The sequence below is a fragment of the Alligator mississippiensis genome, chromosome 15 (assembly GCF_030867095.1).
Source record: "Alligator mississippiensis isolate rAllMis1 chromosome 15, rAllMis1, whole genome shotgun sequence".
In the NCBI taxonomy this organism is placed as follows: Eukaryota; Metazoa; Chordata; order Crocodylia; family Alligatoridae; genus Alligator; species Alligator mississippiensis.
This window is the reverse complement of record NC_081838.1, coordinates 2,887,774-2,906,657: the sequence shown is the minus strand read 5'-3', so window position 1 is coordinate 2,906,657 and position 18,884 is coordinate 2,887,774. Positions and strand designations below refer to the sequence as shown.

The following is an 18,884-nucleotide window of genomic DNA, read 5'->3' as shown; positions in this document are numbered from 1 at the left end:
GGGCCAAAAAAGCACAGCAAAAATACAGATCTGGGTGGCTGCTGTAAAATACCATGTGCATCTGTGATAAGTGCATTTCTTTGTAAGAACGAACAACTCTACCCTTCTCCTGGGAATGCTGGGGACAGACGTTTTGCTCTGAAAACACCAAGTGGCCCATACCAATAAAGGTAGTCCGTTTTCCACGATAATGGTTCTCTGATGGAACATATTATGAAATTCAGATTCCAGCTATAGTAAATCAAGTGAAGGCAATCTGACAGGACAGCGCAGAGCTGGAGATAAGGGAAAAAATGTAGGCTTTGTAAGCTTTAAAGCTTATGAGAATGAGCAATACACTTAAAACCCCCTCCCCCAAAAGAAAAACCTCATGCATGCCCATTACAAATTGCTGACTGTTCAGATCTTTGCAGCAACTCCTATGGGTTAAGCTTGCGATACCTTCAGAACTGAGCCTTGCTAGAGGCAGCAGGTGCAAGGTTTATAGGCAATGTACTCTGAACAGCATGCCTGTCCCCGAGGTGTCTGCTGATCTGGATGGGTGCCCAGCAAAAGGGCAAGATTCAGCAAGCTGTGGGTTACAGTTTGAGACCACTTTGCGATCCTGAAAGGAGGTCAAAACCAACAAAAGCATTTCCAAGGGTTCATTTACCTCTGTGATGAATGTTACTATCATATGCTGGAGCTGACATGACTGGGTTGGATGGACAATGGCTCCCAATACACTAGAGATGTCAAGTCAAGCACACATTTTAAATTGTTCCAAATTGATTCCTACACTTTAGCGATGACAGGTGCTGAGCTTATTTATAATATGCATTAGAATAGCCCCCAAAGGCCTCAGTGAAGATGAGGGATGCATTACTCTAGATGCTGTACAGACATCCAGCAAGGCCTCCCTGTGTTAGGCACTATGCATGTGTGCATAGGATAAGCCAGGAGTCCCAGCACTGAAAGAATTAATTAGAGTGGATGAGCCACAGGAAACAACCACAGAGAGAGGAAGTGATTCACCTTCCCCCCCTCCAAAAAAAGGAGAAAAAAAATCACATAGTAGGACAGTAAGAAAAGATGGGAAGAAAACTCAGAACTCAAACCCCTGCACAAGGTCTGTCCCCTGATAGGGAATCAAGTCCTTATAGTGCAATTTGTATACCAAGATGGTCCAGTCCCCCAGCTCCAGGGCGTCTGTAACCATAATAAGTGACTAGAGGCAAAAGGGGGGAATTGCAACAAAAAATAAGACTCATGAGTAGGTCAAGAGAACAATAAAATTATCATATTTAGTGTAAAGAGAAATGGTTACATATCTGCTTCCCTTCTGTGAACTTATAGGTAGATAATTCTCTATACAGGAAGCCCTAGATTAATTAGTCTTCCTATTAGTCCCTGTTACCATGCAAACAGATTACAGGAATAACAAAGAGTAGAAACTCGAGCAGAATTCTGCATGCTTATTCCTAGGCAGCACTTCTGCTACAAGCATATTAGCATGGCTCCAGTCGCCAAAAATTCAAACTGTGTATTACACTCCTTGATTCTTTCCATAGAAAGCCACACAGCAACCAGAAGACCTGGCAACCCTACTTTTTAACTGGATGATGATGATGATGATGATGATGATCTTACATATTCCCAGGACCCCAGGAGCTGGGGTTTTACAAAACACACCAAATACCATGCAATTGCAATGAAATCTCAAGACTGTCACCCAGGGTATTGCCAATCTCTGCTTTACTGTACTCATGGAGATTACAACACCACTTTTTTACATTGCCTTCTTCAGCAAGACTTCTGCACCAAGCACAGCATTTAGAAACAAATTATCCAGCTCTTGTTAGTCTTAACAGTGGATGGCTGGGGCATCCCAAAAAAAACAGCCATGACCTAGCCAGATCCCTCATATCCACTTTATACTGACTAGAGCATGCAGATCACAAAACTTAGCAGCCTCTCTAGCCCCAGCACCATGTGGCTTGTCTGAGGTCCTTGCAAATACTCCACTGTGATCAAGCTCCAATCATGCTGTTATCTGCATGGCAACAAGCTCCACTAGGAACCAGCCTGGTTATATTAAAAGCAGCAGCTCTCACATGACAAAGAGGAAGCAAACTATTATTAGTCCCATAACAGAGAGGAATCTGAGGGGCCCTTTGTCTGCATTTTCCCCTGCAGCTGTAGTGCTTTAATCGGTGAAACAACACTGAAAGGCAACGTGATGCCAGTACCAGGAAGACCAAGGGAAGAGAAACAGAAATAAATGAAGTCACTCCTTCTATCATATCATGGGCTGCATGAGACAGATGAGCTGCAGCCCCCAAGCAGGGTCACAGAGAGCATGGAGGCAAAGGGGCCTGACAATTATTTGATGCATTTGACTTCCTACCAGAACTTTCATTCTCTTTTTTTCTTCCTCCTTTATTTTAAGCCACAGAGCGCCATTTTCATTGTACAAGGTGTCTTCCAGAGCAGCACAGGCTCCAGATACAAGCTCTCCCTTAATATCATTTGTGTCTGAACTTAATATCCTTCACCTGAACTCCTTAACACCTTGCCAAGGAAGGTGCAAAGCACACTCCAGCCAGAAGAAACAGAGACACCAATAAACACCTTCAGCTACAGTTTTCACTCCACAGGTCCAGCACCCAGGACAGAACTGGATGGCCCCATGAAATGCAAATCACCAAATGCTGCCAGATTTTGGTCCCACTGGGTGCATCCAAACAGTTGTGAATGTGCAGGGGCATGCATTTCCCACGGCACACATTTGTGCTACTGCTTTTTTGCCCCAGGGCATACCCCTGCTAATTGTCCTGGATGGCGCAAGAGAGGCTGGGCCCAACACTTGTGCTGACCTCAGCATCCTTACCTAGCGTTCTGGGGGATCCTGGAGCAGCAACAGCACCAATCTGGCTACATGGAGTCTGGCCAGCAGCTACAGCACGGCTCTGGACAGCCAGGCTCCGTTTCTGGCAGCACATGTCACGCTGCTTTTTTTATTGCAGGTGGTTTTTTGGCTCTGGGATCTCCTGGTGTCAAATTTTGGCACCATACTGCAAATTAACAGCGTGGCAAATGTGTGCACATGTGCTGTGTGCAGTTTACGGAGCTTCAAACAGCCTTGAGGTGCTGCAACCCACACATGTGAGCTCATCTGGATGTGACCACTGAAGGCAAATTGAAGTCTGGCCACTGAGTTTATTTAGCCTACTATATGTTACAGCATCCCAGCCCCGTAACATTTAGAATTCGCTGAAGGAAAAAGCTGCAAATATCAATTAGGGAGTTCAAAAGTGTAGTTCAATTAAAATAGAACTTAAATGATCATTTCTGTCAGTACACAAAGCTCTTGCTGGACACACACCAATGAAAAGAATTTCACAAAGCTGAAAATATTTGTAGCAGGTTAATGGCAAGACAGAGGAGCAGCCCCAAGCTGGCACATATGGCTATTTCAAAGTATCCTTGGTCTCATGTGCATTATACGTTACAATGAGAAAGGGCAGAAGAGAAAGCATGATCCCGCTACAATCTTTAGCCATGCTCTACAGCAACACTGGCTAGAAGACACGAAGTAGTATTTCATTCTGTTGCTGATAACACATTCACTGGGAATTCAAAGAAAGATTCTATTCTCAGGTGAACCAAAGTGTCTATAATTAGAAGCCATTTCTGAGTTTTGAAATTACAGTGGCTGAAACAGGCATTATGGCACAGCAAGAGCTAAATATTTTGGCTTCTTTCATAAGCTTCAGGCTTGCTCATCTCTGAAAACTACCATGTTCCCTAATGGTATATATCAAGGGCATTCCTAAATTACACCTCCCACCTTACTTTCCTGCCCAAATACAACCACCACATGGTAGTGAAGAAAAATATGGGTGAAGATTTTCAAAAAATTATTGACAATTTGGGGTACTGAGCATTGAAACCAGTCCCACTTAAGGGTGTTTAAAAGTGACCCATGTCACATTTTTTTCACAGCTGACAGAAATGTTCAAGTTCCGAAAAAGTCCTATTGCTATCACTGGTATATCGAAGTGCAGGGAACTTTTATACAGAAGCTGGGGGTCTGTTCTTATTGCATACCCACGTTGCACAGGCATTACGTTAAAACGGTGGAAAGGGGAGCAAGACTTCCACGAGGCCACTGCTCCAGACCCCACTCGCTCGGTGTTTTGATGTCCATTGCATAGCACCCTCCAAACTGTTTTCAATGGTCCTATGCCCATGGTTTAGAAAAATGAAGGAACAACAACAACAACAACAGTTTCATCAACAAGGCATTAGATGTACACGACTTGCTCGTATTACACGGAACAATTCTAGTGCGCTCACGAAGAAAGAAACGGATGTTCTCGCAACCAAGAAGAGAGTTTGCTATGCAACGTTCTTGAGTCAGCAGCAGCTGAACAGACAGACGGCAGCTCTGGGCGAGGCTGTCTCTTAGGGAATCCAAGCCAGATACTCTCCCTTATTCCAGTTTGAAATGGAGAAAGACTTTGTATTTGAAGGCCCCTGTGACATGAAAATGGAAGGAGGGAGGAGAGGTGAAGAAGCAAGCCTGTTTCTTTGCAACAGACCCAAACAGATCATTGCTGGAAAACCACAAACAAGGAAAGTGAAGAGAGTTGCTCCTTTTGCTGTGGTTAGCAGACAGATATGATTGTCAGGCTTAGCCGAGAGTCAGTTGTCTGTGGTTTGCAACTCAGGGGTTGCATGGGATGCCAAGCTGTTTCCAGATCCAAGTGGCCCAAAGCAGCATACATTGTACACCCTGGCAAGAAGACCACGGCCTTTTCAGATTTCAGATGTGGGACCTTCCCAACGAGACCACCTCTGTACTGGATACCACCACCAGGCACTCAATATGGGCGTGTATTCACAAGACTATTTAGAAATATGACCTAGTGCAGAATAACTAGCAGCTTCACAAAGGGGAAATTCATCCTGTGCATAAGGGCTTGAGTACACAAGCCCTTTTAACAAAAGATCATTTCATTCTCTCATGCATTTGAACTTCCACCGTAGCATGATCAAGGCACAAAGACAGCGAAGTCATCATTTAATACACAAAGAAAGGAGCAAGTGGCAAGGTGCACAGCACATCCACAAACGGTTGCTGTAGTTTTACCAGCTGTTCAGAATTCATGCTTTGCTGTAACCTACTTTATTATTCTCAAAGGCCTGAGATTAGGAGCTATCTTGGTTGGAATTAAAATTTGAAGAAGAATGTCAGGGTAGGTGCAAATCCCTTTCAAAGACTAGACTATGACAAAGGAGTCCTTTTGGGAAAAAAAGGTAAGGTCATTTGGAACCTCCCTCCCCCCAAAAAGCAACACTAATTAAGGAAGTCTCTTTGTCTATTAATCATGAGTGCAAAAAGCTCCGTTTCTTTCCCTGTGAAATCCATCCTGCATGTTCTAGTTATATGTACATATAACTCATGCATATGCCACATTTGAATTTGACCTTTACATTTCTAGCTAATTTTAACATTCACTTTCACCCTGCCAAACTCAACTAGATAGAGGAGAAGATGCTGGAATACCCCTGCTCTGCTTTGTGGGGTGAGGGTGAGAACTAAACTTACTACCAAAACTTGTGGAAGAGGCGATAACTGTTATTAGACCAACTAGATATCTGCAACCAAATTTCTGTAGTTATCCGCAAGCTTTCAGGCACACACCCTTCATCAACCTACTACCAGGCTCGTGTTCCAGCATTACTGGGGCTAGGATGCCGTGATCTCAGAACTGTAATCAGCACCAAGGTCAGCAGCAGCCTCTCTTATTTCCCCCTTTAATACTCCTGTCTGCCGTTTAAAGGCCTGCAGAGCTGGTGACCATGTTTTCTTTTGGGAGGTGGGAGGAACAGAACAGTTTATTCCCCAATACAGATGCAGTGGAAAGCTCTGCCTGGGATCCCAAGTCTGCAAACATGTAAACACAGACAGAGCTACTAAACTCCCTGGGACGGGTCCCTCCCAGCCCCTAATATCTATGAACAAGTCAGTAAGAAGTCATGTGTGTGCTTACAGGGGTGAGAAAAAAAATCATGTTTTATATGTTTTGAACCAAAGCTAAATGGCTACTCAACCCCAAATTTTACACAAAAAAAGAATGTGTAAATGTATGATATTTAAATATCAAGTGCATCAGAACTCTGTTCCACAGGAAGTGCTGCTCTGCGCCTGCAGCAATCCCCAGTCTAGCACCCAGAGGGATATTCCAGGTATATACACTCAGTGGGGATCATCAACACGTGATGCCGCAGCTGGCAAAGCAAATAAAACTCTGACTTGCATGTACTGATGCATCTCAAGCAAGACCCAAGAAACCATCCTCCCGCTTTACTCGGCCTTGGTGAGGCCGCCACAGTTGGAGTACTGCATCCAATTCTGGGCTCCAAGCTTTAGAAGGAATCTGGGGAAGCTTAAGAGAGTCTGGAGGAGAGCCATGAGCATGATTAGAGGCCAAGAGAACAGGCTGTATGAGGAGAGGCTGAGGGACATGGGACTCTTCAGCCTGGAGAAGAGAAGGCTGCTTTTTTTTTTTGGGGGGGGGGGGGAACGGACACAACACGACTTGGTGACTGCCTATAAGTATATAAGGGGTGTGCATCAGGATCTGGGAGAACATCTGTTCACCAGGGCACCCCAAGGGAAGACAAGGTGCAACAGTCACAAACTGCTGGAAGACCATTTTAGACTGGGCAGAAAGAAAAACTTCTTTACTGACCGTGTCTCCAGGGTCTGGAACAGACTCCCCACAGAAGTTGTGCAAGCACCTACTCTGGCTACCTTTAAGAAATGCTTGGATTCTTACCTTTGCGGTTTTTCAGCTAGACCATTAGCCTAAAATAAGGGTTTGCCCCATTTATTCAAAGCTTGTGTGTAGGCAAAAGTAAAACACTGCGCCAGGCAAATCTAGGAAAGAATTAATGAGCTCCTGGGAATGCTCAGGGGGTCGCAAGCTGACACCGTTACATACAAACCTGGTGAGTAAGATCCAAATGTACAGATGCTCAAAGGGAGACCTGCCTGACCCAGCCAGTCATGGGAATGGAGGGATCTGTCGCATGAAGCTTGATGTATGAAGCATTTATTTTTATAAGATGTTTTAGAAAGAGATTTACACTCTTGGCACTGATGTATCAACTGCCAAAGATGAAGAGCTGTAAATTCAGGTATCAGGCCCTGCAAACCTACCAGTTCTACTCAGAGCTTTATTTTCCAATCCCGAAAAACACACAGTGCTAGCTACCTCCTTAACAGGAATGGTGCCGACTGTATCTGTATTATTCAGATCAATGAGCATGGTACTGGACAAGGCTGCAAGGCAATAGTGAGCTATGCCTTTGGTGTCAGTGAATGCAGGTGCAAAGAAGTCTACCATTGTTTTGGTATTCATTTGTACAATTGTATGTAACTACATAAAATGTGGGCAACAAAGAATCTGACCTCCTGCACAAAACAAAGAGCAACCTGTAAAGAGGTACGATGACAGGTTAATACCACCAGAATTAACTCCCGAGTTTGGATTTTTTGTTTCTCTCTCTAAGGATTTACACTGCAGTTAATTACAACAGTATCCAGGGCAGGATTTTCAGGGCTGCTGGAAACTCCACTGAAGTCAAGGGAAGCAGAAGCTACCCAGCACCACTGAAAACTGATCCCAAACGCACCTGCTTTCAAATCAGAATGTTTAGCCTAACTACTCTGAACAAGTTCAGGGTCTTGCACTTAAGGCTCTGCCAACACGCTGTCCAGGAAGTACAGTTCTAGGGATGACACTTTTGCAAATAGCATTAAAAAAAAAAAAAAAAAAAAGAAAAATGGTTTCCTTCAGAAACATCCCTCCTTGCTCTACTTTTCTAAAGTCAGAAATGAGCCTTCTGTGTGCTTTTGTACCCGGAGGCACATCAGTTATTGCTTCTCAGCCATGGAGGAAGAATTTGTCTGTGCACTGAAATTAAGATGCTGACATTGCAAAATTGGACTCAGGAAGACACGGGAAACTTTTCAATCGATACAACTTATTTTCATCTCAGCAATGGCTCCCAGTGTCTACCTCAAAAGGCAGAGGCAAATACATTTTAGTACATTATAAAGCTGCATATAAATGAGACAGTATCTGCTGAAGAGCTCACTCCCCTGACTTCAAACTTTACATGAAAAATATAATGGACAGACCACACACCCATGACAAGCTCCAGTCCTCCTAATACAGTGGAAAACTCATTTTCCAGGCTAGATAAAATGCCTTAGGGGCCTCACCATCCTTTTATTCATTCATTCATTTTAATACAGGCTTCATTATAGCCCTGTCTTATACTACTCCATCCGCTCTTGGTTATCAGGAGCACTAACCCTAGTTAAGCTTCCTCTTAAGGAGAAAGATCTCGAACTCTCATTCTCCGCAAAAATGATCATTTTGACAGCCAGCTTCTCACCCTGAGCTGGCTGCTTTAATAACTTTGGTTCATTAGACAAGCTTAAATAAGCCCAGTAAGGAGAAAGACTCTTATAGCAGTACACTGAAGAAAAGATATCAAATAAATGAGATACACACCTACTGAAATCCATTTATCTAGAAACTGATACGCAATTAAGAAATTTAATTCCAGGATGTCTGTGATTGGTTCACAGCTCCTGTGTGCGTGTGTGCACACTCCCCCTCCCCACCACATATGCATTGCATACCCTGCTTGAATCACCTACATGTGGGTCCATGATTCATTATAATTCATCCCTTATCCAGATAAACACAAGGCAGTCTCAGGTATGTTCCAAGAGAGACCTTTAGAGCTCCATGCCATACAAACTGAACCTGGCCTAGGGCCAGAGATTCCTGGGAAAACTTCTTCCCTCATTAAATCACTTCACTTATGTTTTCCTCCAGCTGAATTACAGCAAAAGGGTTTCTGGCATGTGGCAGCATCAGCAAATTAAATAGGAGAGTCTGCAACTGGCCTATATTTCATGTGCAGGAAAAGATTCATGTTTCAGACTCCCCAGAATGCAGGCCAGAGGAGGAGAGACCTCTTATCAAGGTACAGACACCCAACAACTCTAGTTTCCTAGAGCTGCTACGTAACATTACACAAACTACAGATCCTTGGGATTCCACACAAATACTCACCAGGTCGAGTGTGCTGCAAACTAAGGTCCAAAGGGCAGATGCCTCTCACCCTTTCATTCCAAAAGTACAAGCTTCTGTGACTGCTGTCTACGTAAGCCTGACTACATACACATGCACAGATCTCACTCCAGCCACTAGACAGCAGTAGCTGCGTACTCAGGCACAACATGTGCATGCACACGTGCACAGATGCATGTTCCAAATGGCTCCCAGAAAACGATGTGAACTCAGTTAGGCACAGACTCACACACCTCCAAAGCAGAACAAACCTGCCTCTGAAGTCTCCACTGCCAAAAAACTTTGGCTGCAAAAGTGTTACAAGTTTGGTTCTCCAGCCTCCTAAATGCTGCACTCAAACTTGTCATGGAGTGGCATGATACAAACAGAGCTCATAAGCAGCAGTGACTTTCAGTGATGCCAGCCTGTTCATCCCAAGACATTTCACATAAACAGCAACTGCTTCCTAACCACCAAATGCTGGCTTCAGGGATGTGGGACAGAAAAAGAAACTTGCTTTTCATGGGAAGGGAGGCAGGCAGAGCTATCCTGAGATTCAGGGCCCCTTCTGCTCACCTTAAATACCAGCAGCTGCCCTATTGATGGCAAAAAGGGGGGGGAGCACTGCTTCCACTACTGCCTCGTTCCCTTCTTGATGAGATGAGGAATTGTGAAAACCTTCCGGTGAGAGGTAGGATTCTCCATAAGCAAGTAGACTTATTATCTGAAACCTCATAAGAGGTGAGAGGCCTCTTACTGAATCAGCAAAAGTGCTTCCTGCAGCACACTGTACATTCCTTTGCTGACTGAAGGTGGGAGAGAAAGACATAGCTCTTTCCCCCAGCTCAGTCCAATTTAATCTGCACTGTAATTCTTGTCCCATCTTCCTGCCCCAGTCAGAGACCCTGTTCATCTCTCCAGAAAATTTTCATTAAGCCTATGCCAGTAAAGGCTGAAAGCCAGGTCTACCGGCTCCTACATTCACGAGCAATTAGTCACCTAAAATAAAACGTGAAAGGAATAAAACGACCGAGGAAATGTGCTAATCGCATCACTAGAGTGTCTGGGAGTAATAAAAACTAGGTGCAATTGGATTGTTAGCCAGGGGGAAAATACCCCCCTGCACAATCAAAAGTACAGTGTGCCAGCACATCTTCCCACAGACAGACCAATAATTAGCAGTACATTATCCACAACCCTTAAGCAGCAACACAGCAAGAAATAACTAACTGGTGACCTGCAAGTGAAAAATGCCCCAAGCGTATTTTATTTTATTTTTTACTCTGCTTTGGATGCCCACTGACCCCCACATCAAGGTGCTATTTTATTTCATCTTCCAGGAAACTTGCAAGATTGGATCTGTCTGTGATATGATGTGTGGACATCACATAAAAACCCCATTCATGCAACGTGTAAAAGATAAAATTACAATACAATCATACTCCTGAAAGGAATTTTGCCTCTGCAGCGTGAATTCCATCATTCTTTGGGTTTCCTAAAACTTTCTGTGTGGACAGACTAAGTAATTACTTGGTTTTTACCTCTGCGTTTAGACCACAGGTTCCCAAACTGTGTCTTACTGCGCAACCCCTTCCATATTTACCAGCTGCCCACATACCATTAAATCCTCCATTACATAATTTCTCCCACGTATCCCCCCCCCAAGATGTCTTGCGTACCCCAAGGGGTACGCATATCACAGTTTGGGAAACCTTGGTTTAGACAATTTTAGATTGACGGGAAAAAACCCTACCATTTGAATTGTTCATTCAAGGGTCCATAAGACTTGGACCTCTTGTGAGAAGACCAAGGACCTTGGACCTCTTGTGATCACAGCACAGTGTCCCCCAGACTTTCCTGTAGGTCACCATCACACTACTCTTTAGTGAACTTGTTCAATCTAACAAGCTGAACAAGGAATGTCAGACATTATGGTTAACTGTGTGAATTGATAAAAGGAAAGAAAGGGAATATTTGTGAGGCCTAACACTTATGCTATACACTGAAGCACGTAAGGCAACCTCTCTCATTCGTTTCACTTTACTATTACAGTCCATACCTAGGCAAAATTGTCACAGGAGTTTGGTCCACGCAAAGAATACAAGAAGAACAGTGCATTTAATCTTCCTATATCTCCCACCAGGAATTGCAAACTGCGGACTACTTGTTATAGCAGGTAACCCCAAATGCTATGACCCCAAAAGGCACTAGCCTAGATATTTTTATGTAGAACATCTTTTAACTGCTTCCCTGGGAAAAGAAAGCATTTGGCTGTTAGAAGAGAGGGTAATCAGGAACAGGGAAGAAAGAGAGAGAATTATCAGGTTAGGAGAACATTTTTATTCTCTAAGAAAGGGTAAACATGAGATCACCTAAGGCAATAACCAGCCATTTCAGACACCATTTGGATGCCAAGAAGCAGCAGCAAAGATATAAATAATTTAGCTCTGATTAAAAAAACCCCAAAAACAAAAACCCCAACAAACCATGAAACCACTAACAGTAGAGCAAGGCAAAGTTATCTGGTCTTCCACAGGATTGTACCAATGGGCATGACAGGTCTCAGCAGGGGTTCACCGATCGCAGAAATTTGTCTGGAAATACAATCGTGACCGCTTACAAGAGAATACGCACATATTTCAAAGGAATTCTGCTCCGCAGTGAACTTCCGTCACCACTGGCTTAAGTATTGCCAATTTTCCTAGACTAATTGCTCTTCTAGAGAAGGACAAAGCTGAGCATTAGATCAGAGAACTGCAGTTTCTCTTTGTTACAAAAATCAATGCAGCGCCTCTTTTGAAATTGTACTCAAGAGTTCTCCTTTGTCCAATACCTCCCAAAGCAACAGAATTTCACTTATTAAGTCCATAGAAATATTTCCTCTATGAGATTAGTGCAAATCCTTCTGGAACGTTCATGCAGCTCACAATGACCTTTCCATTTTCTGAAAAGCACATGACAAATGTTGGCTGTATATTTATATTCTCTCTACCCCAGATAACCTTTGAGTTGGCTGCAGGCAGATGGTCTTGGGCAACTGAAAGGATCAGAGGTTCAGGCTGGTGGATGACCTATCTGATTGCAATCAGCTTCATGGACAGATGTTCCTATCACCACAATCCAACAGCTGCCTGACTTTGTTTGCAATATGGATTTCTCTCAAGAGCAGGGAGGGGCAGGATCCCTCCCGAGGGTATGAATTAACAGAAAGTCGGCAACGTGTAGAGACAAAAATTTTCACATATGCAGCAGAACAGGTGGGAATCCAATCTGGTGTTACAGTGAACTCTGGTAGCTACTGAACTGGGATTTAACCACAGGCTAGTAGGGTATTTGCGCCTGCACGCCCAGATTCAGAAGCGCCTATATCAGAGGTGGGCAAAATGCGGCCTGCCAGGCCATTCTATCCAGCCTGCGAGGCCCCTAAAAAATGTAGAAAATTAATATGCATCTGCCCCTGGCTGCCTGTCACGTGGTCCTCGATGGCTTGCCAAAACTCAGTAAGCGGCCCTCCACCAGAAATAATTGCCCACCCCTGCCCTATGTCATAGCTACCATGGCCTAAATGTTGACTGACCCTTGGTTTAGGATACACAACTCAAAAAACTTTAAGGGAAATCTGCTTTCCAAAAAAGAGCTGCCACTGCAGCTGCCAAGAATTACCCAGGATCTGTAGGTCACTTAAGTTTTTAGATCCATGTATTTTTTTTTTTTTTAATAAATTTAATTTTGTTCAGATTTAATAAAAAGGAAGGTGTGGGGGGAATGAACTAACCAGTCTGATTACAAATAGCTGTCACCCTGCCATTTCACTAACAATCTTTAGTAAAACCCACTCTAACACCTACCACCAAAGCTGGCAGCAGGAAAAACAACCATTTTTCTTCCTGGGAATGTTTTTTTTGGAGGGGTGGAGAGACTGATTTTTGCTCGAAATACCCATAGAGATCCTAGTTTTCAATGAAAGGCAAGAAGTACAAAAAAAAAAAAAAAAATTCCATTTTCTGTTAAAGACAAAAAATTCACTTAAAAAGGTTAAGCTGAAGGTTAAGCCTTCTCCAAAGGCTTTCACGTTTCAGTCACTTGAGCCCTATGCTAGATCTGTTAGCAGTTCCTGGGTCCCAGCTAAAGGACACAGTAGATCTGTCATTCCCTGTTTTTAGAAAACTTGTATGCATCTTTCTGAAAATGTCAGGTATCCAGGTAACCTCACACAGAGGTGAGAGACTCCATACCAGCTCTGAACTGGCTGCCCAGAGGAGTTTCCATCTACTGACTCCTCTGTGAAATCCTATGAAATATGAACTTTCATTTCTCCCCAGGAGAACTTGTACAATCTTTTCTCCAGTGCCTGATGAAGGGTGTTTGTGCCCAAAAGCTTGCAATTAAAGACTTTTTTTTTTTTGCAAAAATCCTATTGGTCTAATAAAAGATATCATCTCTACTACGAGTCCGGATTGCTCTTTCTGAAAACAGCACTCCAGCTCAACCAGAAGTCAGGGGCTTGAGATGGAAGAATTGCTTGGTGAAAATCTTTGGCCTATATACTGAAGAAAAGCAGAGCAAATCTTCATAATGATCTCTTCTGGCTTTAAAAAAAAAGACAAGACCCCCCCCCCCAACAACAACTTTTGAATCCCTGTTAAACACCTGAATCTAGAGGGGAAAAAAAAGACAAAAGATGCTCAACTGTGACCTTTGATATATGAACCTGAAATACAAGTATTAGGAATCAATCTATCTGTTGGCAGAAACACATTCTTAAAAGGTACCTATGAATAGCTTCTGAACAAGTACATGTTTCCAGTTAAAAATGCATTAGCTCCAGTGGTAGTGACAAGCATCCTAAACCTTCCATTTATTTCTGACACACAAAGGACTTTGATTTAAAATTTTACTTTATAGTCAGCTCTCCCCTGGCTACATGCAGCTGGAGAGGTAGTTAGATAGGTTAGTCTGAAGTCAGGCAGAAGGCAGGGGAACAAGGTATAAATCTACTCTGCTTTCTACCTGCATCTGGAGCAGTTATAAAATTATCCCAGATGCTCTCGCACTACAGGAATAAAACCAAAGTGCTGAGTATGCATTCACAGCAATTCACTGCATAGGGTGTCTGGACAGCTCTGACAATATGCAACTGTCTATGGACTCTTTCAGCTCTGGGTAATCGGTTCAAATCCAGGCCAGGCTATTCAGCTTCCCATGCAAAAAATGAACTTGATAGGTCTCCGTTCAACTCCTAGCGGACATGTGCCTACATCACAAAAACCGTGCATGCAACGGGCCCCCTTGTGGTAAACTCCATGAGAAGGCAAAGGCCTGAACAGACTTGGAGAATTTTATACCATGGCAAGAATGAAGCAAGCTCCCGGGATCTTTGTATGCAAGATTTGCACTACCTGCGCTGCAAACGGGGGGGTGGGCAGACAGGTCTTCCGTCCTCACGGCTACTCATCTGGCAGGTTTCAGCAATGGTAAATTCACACAAGGGACAATTTTGTAAGATGGGATGGACAGAAAAAAACCCAAAAACAAAATTGCAGCCGGTTGCCTTTTACCTATGATTCCCAGGCTTCATGAAATAATCAAGTGTTACTGCAATTTTACATCCCAGTGGGTTATAAGCAGTCATGACTACAAGGAGCCTCTCTCATTCTCCCATGAGAATGAGATTCAATTGGCTTCTTAGCAGTAAAAATGCAACCGTCGTATTTCCGAATAATGGCTGGGGTGAGTTGCACCGTCTCTGGAACAGAAGCGATTCTGACATCTGCCACCTTTTTACTAAAGACTCTATTAGTGCCTCAGTAGTTCAAAATGATTTCTCTCTCTCCGATTTAAAGCTGCATCCCAGCCTGCTCCCCGAGGAGCATTAAAGCTGCATCCCAGCCTGCTCCCCGAGGAGCATAGCTGCTTTAATCAGAAAGCTGTGCATCCAGGGAAACATTTTTAATACCTAGCATGGCATTTTAGTAAAAGCACGGCATGTTTATTCCAATTTGAAGGGAGGGGAGGAAGCAAACAAACAAATAAATAAATAAATCAATCAACTCCTGCTCAAATTTTCTTTTAAGGTGGAAGACATCTTTACAGTATAATGATGGATTCAGTGGCATGCCTGCTCTGTAGGAGACTATGTTCCTGTGTTCCCAGATGTCTGTACGGAAGGAAAATACTGACCAAAATAACCTTAAAGGGAAAGCATCTGGCATCCTGAAAGCAAATTTTCTTAGATAACTATAATAATATTGTGGTTTCAAACTCGTTTTGTGATAAAGCAGCACATTGCCCTGAGGTTTATGTCTTGTTCTTTGGAAATAATACTCCCCAGCATATGGTATCTCTGATCAAACTCAATACCAACCTACAATCTATGCATCATTTCATTAGCTTTATTACATGCAATCACCTTAGCCAGTCTCAATGACAACACCATAATCTCCGACACGGAAACTGCACACCCTCCTGTGCTCGCAAGATCTCTTAATCAGCCCCAGACAGCAAACAAACCCGAAAGGTCGCTCTCACTTCATGCGAATACAGACGATATTAAAAAAGACAACTACGATCCATTTAGAGAGCCCTTCTCCATCACTGCACAAAACGAGCCCTGCACGGACATCAGTCCTGTACGGCTTATCCTTCTTTACGGGCAGATGCAGCACACTGCAAGTTTTAAAAATACATGTATGAGACAAGGAAAAGGCAATCAGGACTCGCAGTAGAGATGATATCTTTTATTAGACCAACAAAGTGTTTGCAGAAAAAAAAAAAATCTTTAAACTGCAAGCTTTCAGGCACAAACACCCAAAAGCTTGCAATTAAAGACATTTTTCTGCAAACGTCTTGTTGGTCTAATAAAAGATATCATCTCTACTATGAGTCCCGATTGCCTTTTCCTCTAGACCAATACGGCTATAGCCTGGATATCTAGTATTTTTGTCCTAGCAAACATGATACACCGAACTAGAAACAGACAAACAGATCCTGTTTTGTTTTTTTAAATAAGATTTCTGCAGGGATGGGTTTTCAGATCATTTTTAAACATAATTTCCAGCCAAAATCATGAAGACATTGCAGAAAGGGACAAACGAAGATGCAGGACGATATTTCACTATAACGAGCGGTACCTCGTAGTTGGAAATTAACGCAGGGGCGCAGCCGTGCCGGTCTGAGGACACGGGCAGACCAGGCTCTTCGGGCGAATCGGAGCTCTTTTATTAGCCCGAGCCGGTCTAATAAAAACAGAGATCCCGTTCACGCGAAGAACAATCGTTAACGAAGACATCACAGAAAGGGACGAGCGAAGACGCAGGGATATTTCCGTATAAACGTCCAGCCACGATCGGTAACGAGGACGCTGCGGGAAGGGACAAGCGAAGACGCCGGGAGGGGCGCGTGGATGCCGTTTCAAGACAAGATCCGGCTACACCGTCGTGACCGAGGACACCACGCGAACGCGCCGGACGGAGACACCGCTGCGACCAGCACCGCCGAGCGCCCGCCGTGAAACACGCGTGGCAAGGGGAACGGACGAGTAAAACACGGGTGGGGAAAACAGGTGCCTCTCGCAATGACACGGCAATTTATCCGTGGAGGGGGGCAAAATCATCATCATTAAAAAAAAAAATCATGATTCATTTCATGACACCCCCCCCACCAAAAAAAAATAATAATTAAAGATAATGCGGGAAGCGCCTCACCTCAGCTCACCTCACCTCACCTCAGCTCGGCTCGGGGCGGCGGCGGCGGGGGCTAGGCGGGCGCGGGGCCGGGCCGCCCGTGCGGGTCCTGCTCCCGGCCGCGGCCCGCCGGGGGGGGAGGCGGCGGCGGCGGCAGCGCGGGGCCCGGAGCCGCCCGCGCATCCTCCGTCCTGCGGCTGCGGGCGGCTGGAGCAGGCGCGCTGGCGGCGGCGGCGGCGGCGCTCCCGCACATGCCCACTGAGGCGGGGCGGGCCCCCGCACGAGGCTCGGCCGCCGCGGCAGGGGGCGGGGCTTCGCGCGGGCCAATGGGCGCGCGGGCGCTGGGCGGGAAACTGGGCTGGGGGCGTGAGGGCGTGGGCGCCATGTTGGGTGTGGTGGGCTCTGCCCCCAGGGCGGTGCATGAGGGGCTGGTGCCTCCTGAATCGGGCCCTAGCCCTGCCCTGTCGTGCGGGGGTGGGGGGCGCCTGCTCTACCGACAGCAGCGGGGGGGGGGCATGTGCACCCCTCACTCGTCACGTATGGGGAGCTCAGGACGTCCCGTTGCTCCAAGCAGGGCGTCTTCAACTAGTCATCCCGGCTGAGCTTTTAGTCAGGTCTTCAACGCCTGCGAGGATGGAGAGTGCACAGTGCCAGCCTCGAACGGGATGGGTGAAGGGAGCTCAGGAGGTCGCGTCTAGTGCGACCCCCTGCGCCAAGCAGGACCGGCCACAACTCCATCATCCCAGCCAAGGTGGTGGCAAACTGGGTCTTCAAAACCTGCGAGGATGGAGAGTGCACAGCGCAAGCATCAAACAGGAGGGGTGAAGGGACCACATGTAGTGCAACCCTCCTGCTCCAAGCAGGACCAGCCCCAACTCCATCATCCCAGCCAAGGCTTTGTTGAAGCGGGTCTTCAAAACCTGCGAAGATGGAGAGTCCGCCACACAAAATCATCAACGATGAGGGTTGGATGTCGCATCTAGTCCAACCCCCTGCGCCAAGCAGGACCAGCCCCAACTGCATCATCCCAGCCAAGGGTTATGTCAGGTCTTCAATGCCTGTGAGGATGGAGAGTGCACAGCGCAAGCATCGAACGGGAGGGGTGAAGGGATCTCAGGAGATCACATCTAGTGCAACCCCCTGTGCCAAGCAGGACCAGCCCCAACTCCATCATCCCAGCCAAGGTGGTGGCAAACTGGGTCTTCAAAACCTGCGAGGTTGGGGAGTGCACAGCGCAAGCATCAAACAGGAGGGGTGAAGGGACCACATCTAGTGCAACCCCCTGCTCCAAGCAGGACCAGCCCCAACTCCATCATCCCAGCCAAGGCTTTGTTGAAGCGGGTCTTCAAAACCTGCGAAGATGGAGAGTCTGCCACACAAAATCATCAACGATGAGGGTTGGATGTCGCATCTAGTCCAACCCCCTGCTCCAAGCAGGATCATCCCAGCCAAGGCTTTTAGTCACGTCTTCAACACCTCTGAGGATGGTTGTTGTCCTCCTGGTTGGGTATATAAAATGAAATCGGAGATGCATAGAAAATTCAGGTTGCAAGGGACCTCAAGAAGTCTCATCTAGTGCAGCACCCCCCTGCTCCAAGCAGCCCATCCCCCAACTAGATCATCCCAGCCGAGGCTTCTAGTCAGGTGTTCAACACCAACAAGGATGGAGAGTCCACAACACAATCGTCGAACAGGAGGGTTGAAGAGACCTCAGGAGGTCACATGTAGTGCAACCCCCTGCTTCAAGCAGGACCAGCCCCATCTGCATCATCCCAAACAAGGCTTTGTCGAACCGGGTCTTCAAAACCTGCAAGGATGGAGAGTCCACAACCCACCGTCATTTTTGATGATTCTGTGAAGAGCCCTCAGGAGGTCCCATCTAGTCCACCCCTCCGCTCAAATCAGGACCGGCCCCAACTACATCATCCCAACCAAGGCTTTCTGTCAGGTCTTCAACAACTCTGAGGATGGTTGTCCTCCTGGCTGGGTATCCTCTATGATAAGTTGCTTCTGTTGTGTTTATGTCATTCTGTCTGTCACACGCAAAAAAACATATTTGCAT

General features: G+C 45.5%; 1 protein-coding gene across 4 annotated transcripts in view; it reads right to left on the bottom strand.

Annotated features, from left to right (window-relative positions):
- The window catches only part of LOC102573424 (leucine-rich repeat and fibronectin type III domain-containing protein 1-like protein), a 169,580-nt gene extending 152,567 nt beyond the window's left edge, over positions 1-17,013 (bottom strand). For all 4 annotated transcript variants that reach the window (XM_059718459.1, XM_059718460.1, XM_059718461.1 and 1 more), the window contains exon 1: positions 16,844-17,013. The gene's annotated coding sequence lies outside the window, so the exon portion shown is untranslated. The remainder of the gene's footprint in view (positions 1-16,843) is intronic.
- Positions 17,014-18,884: the final 1,871 nt, after the last annotated feature.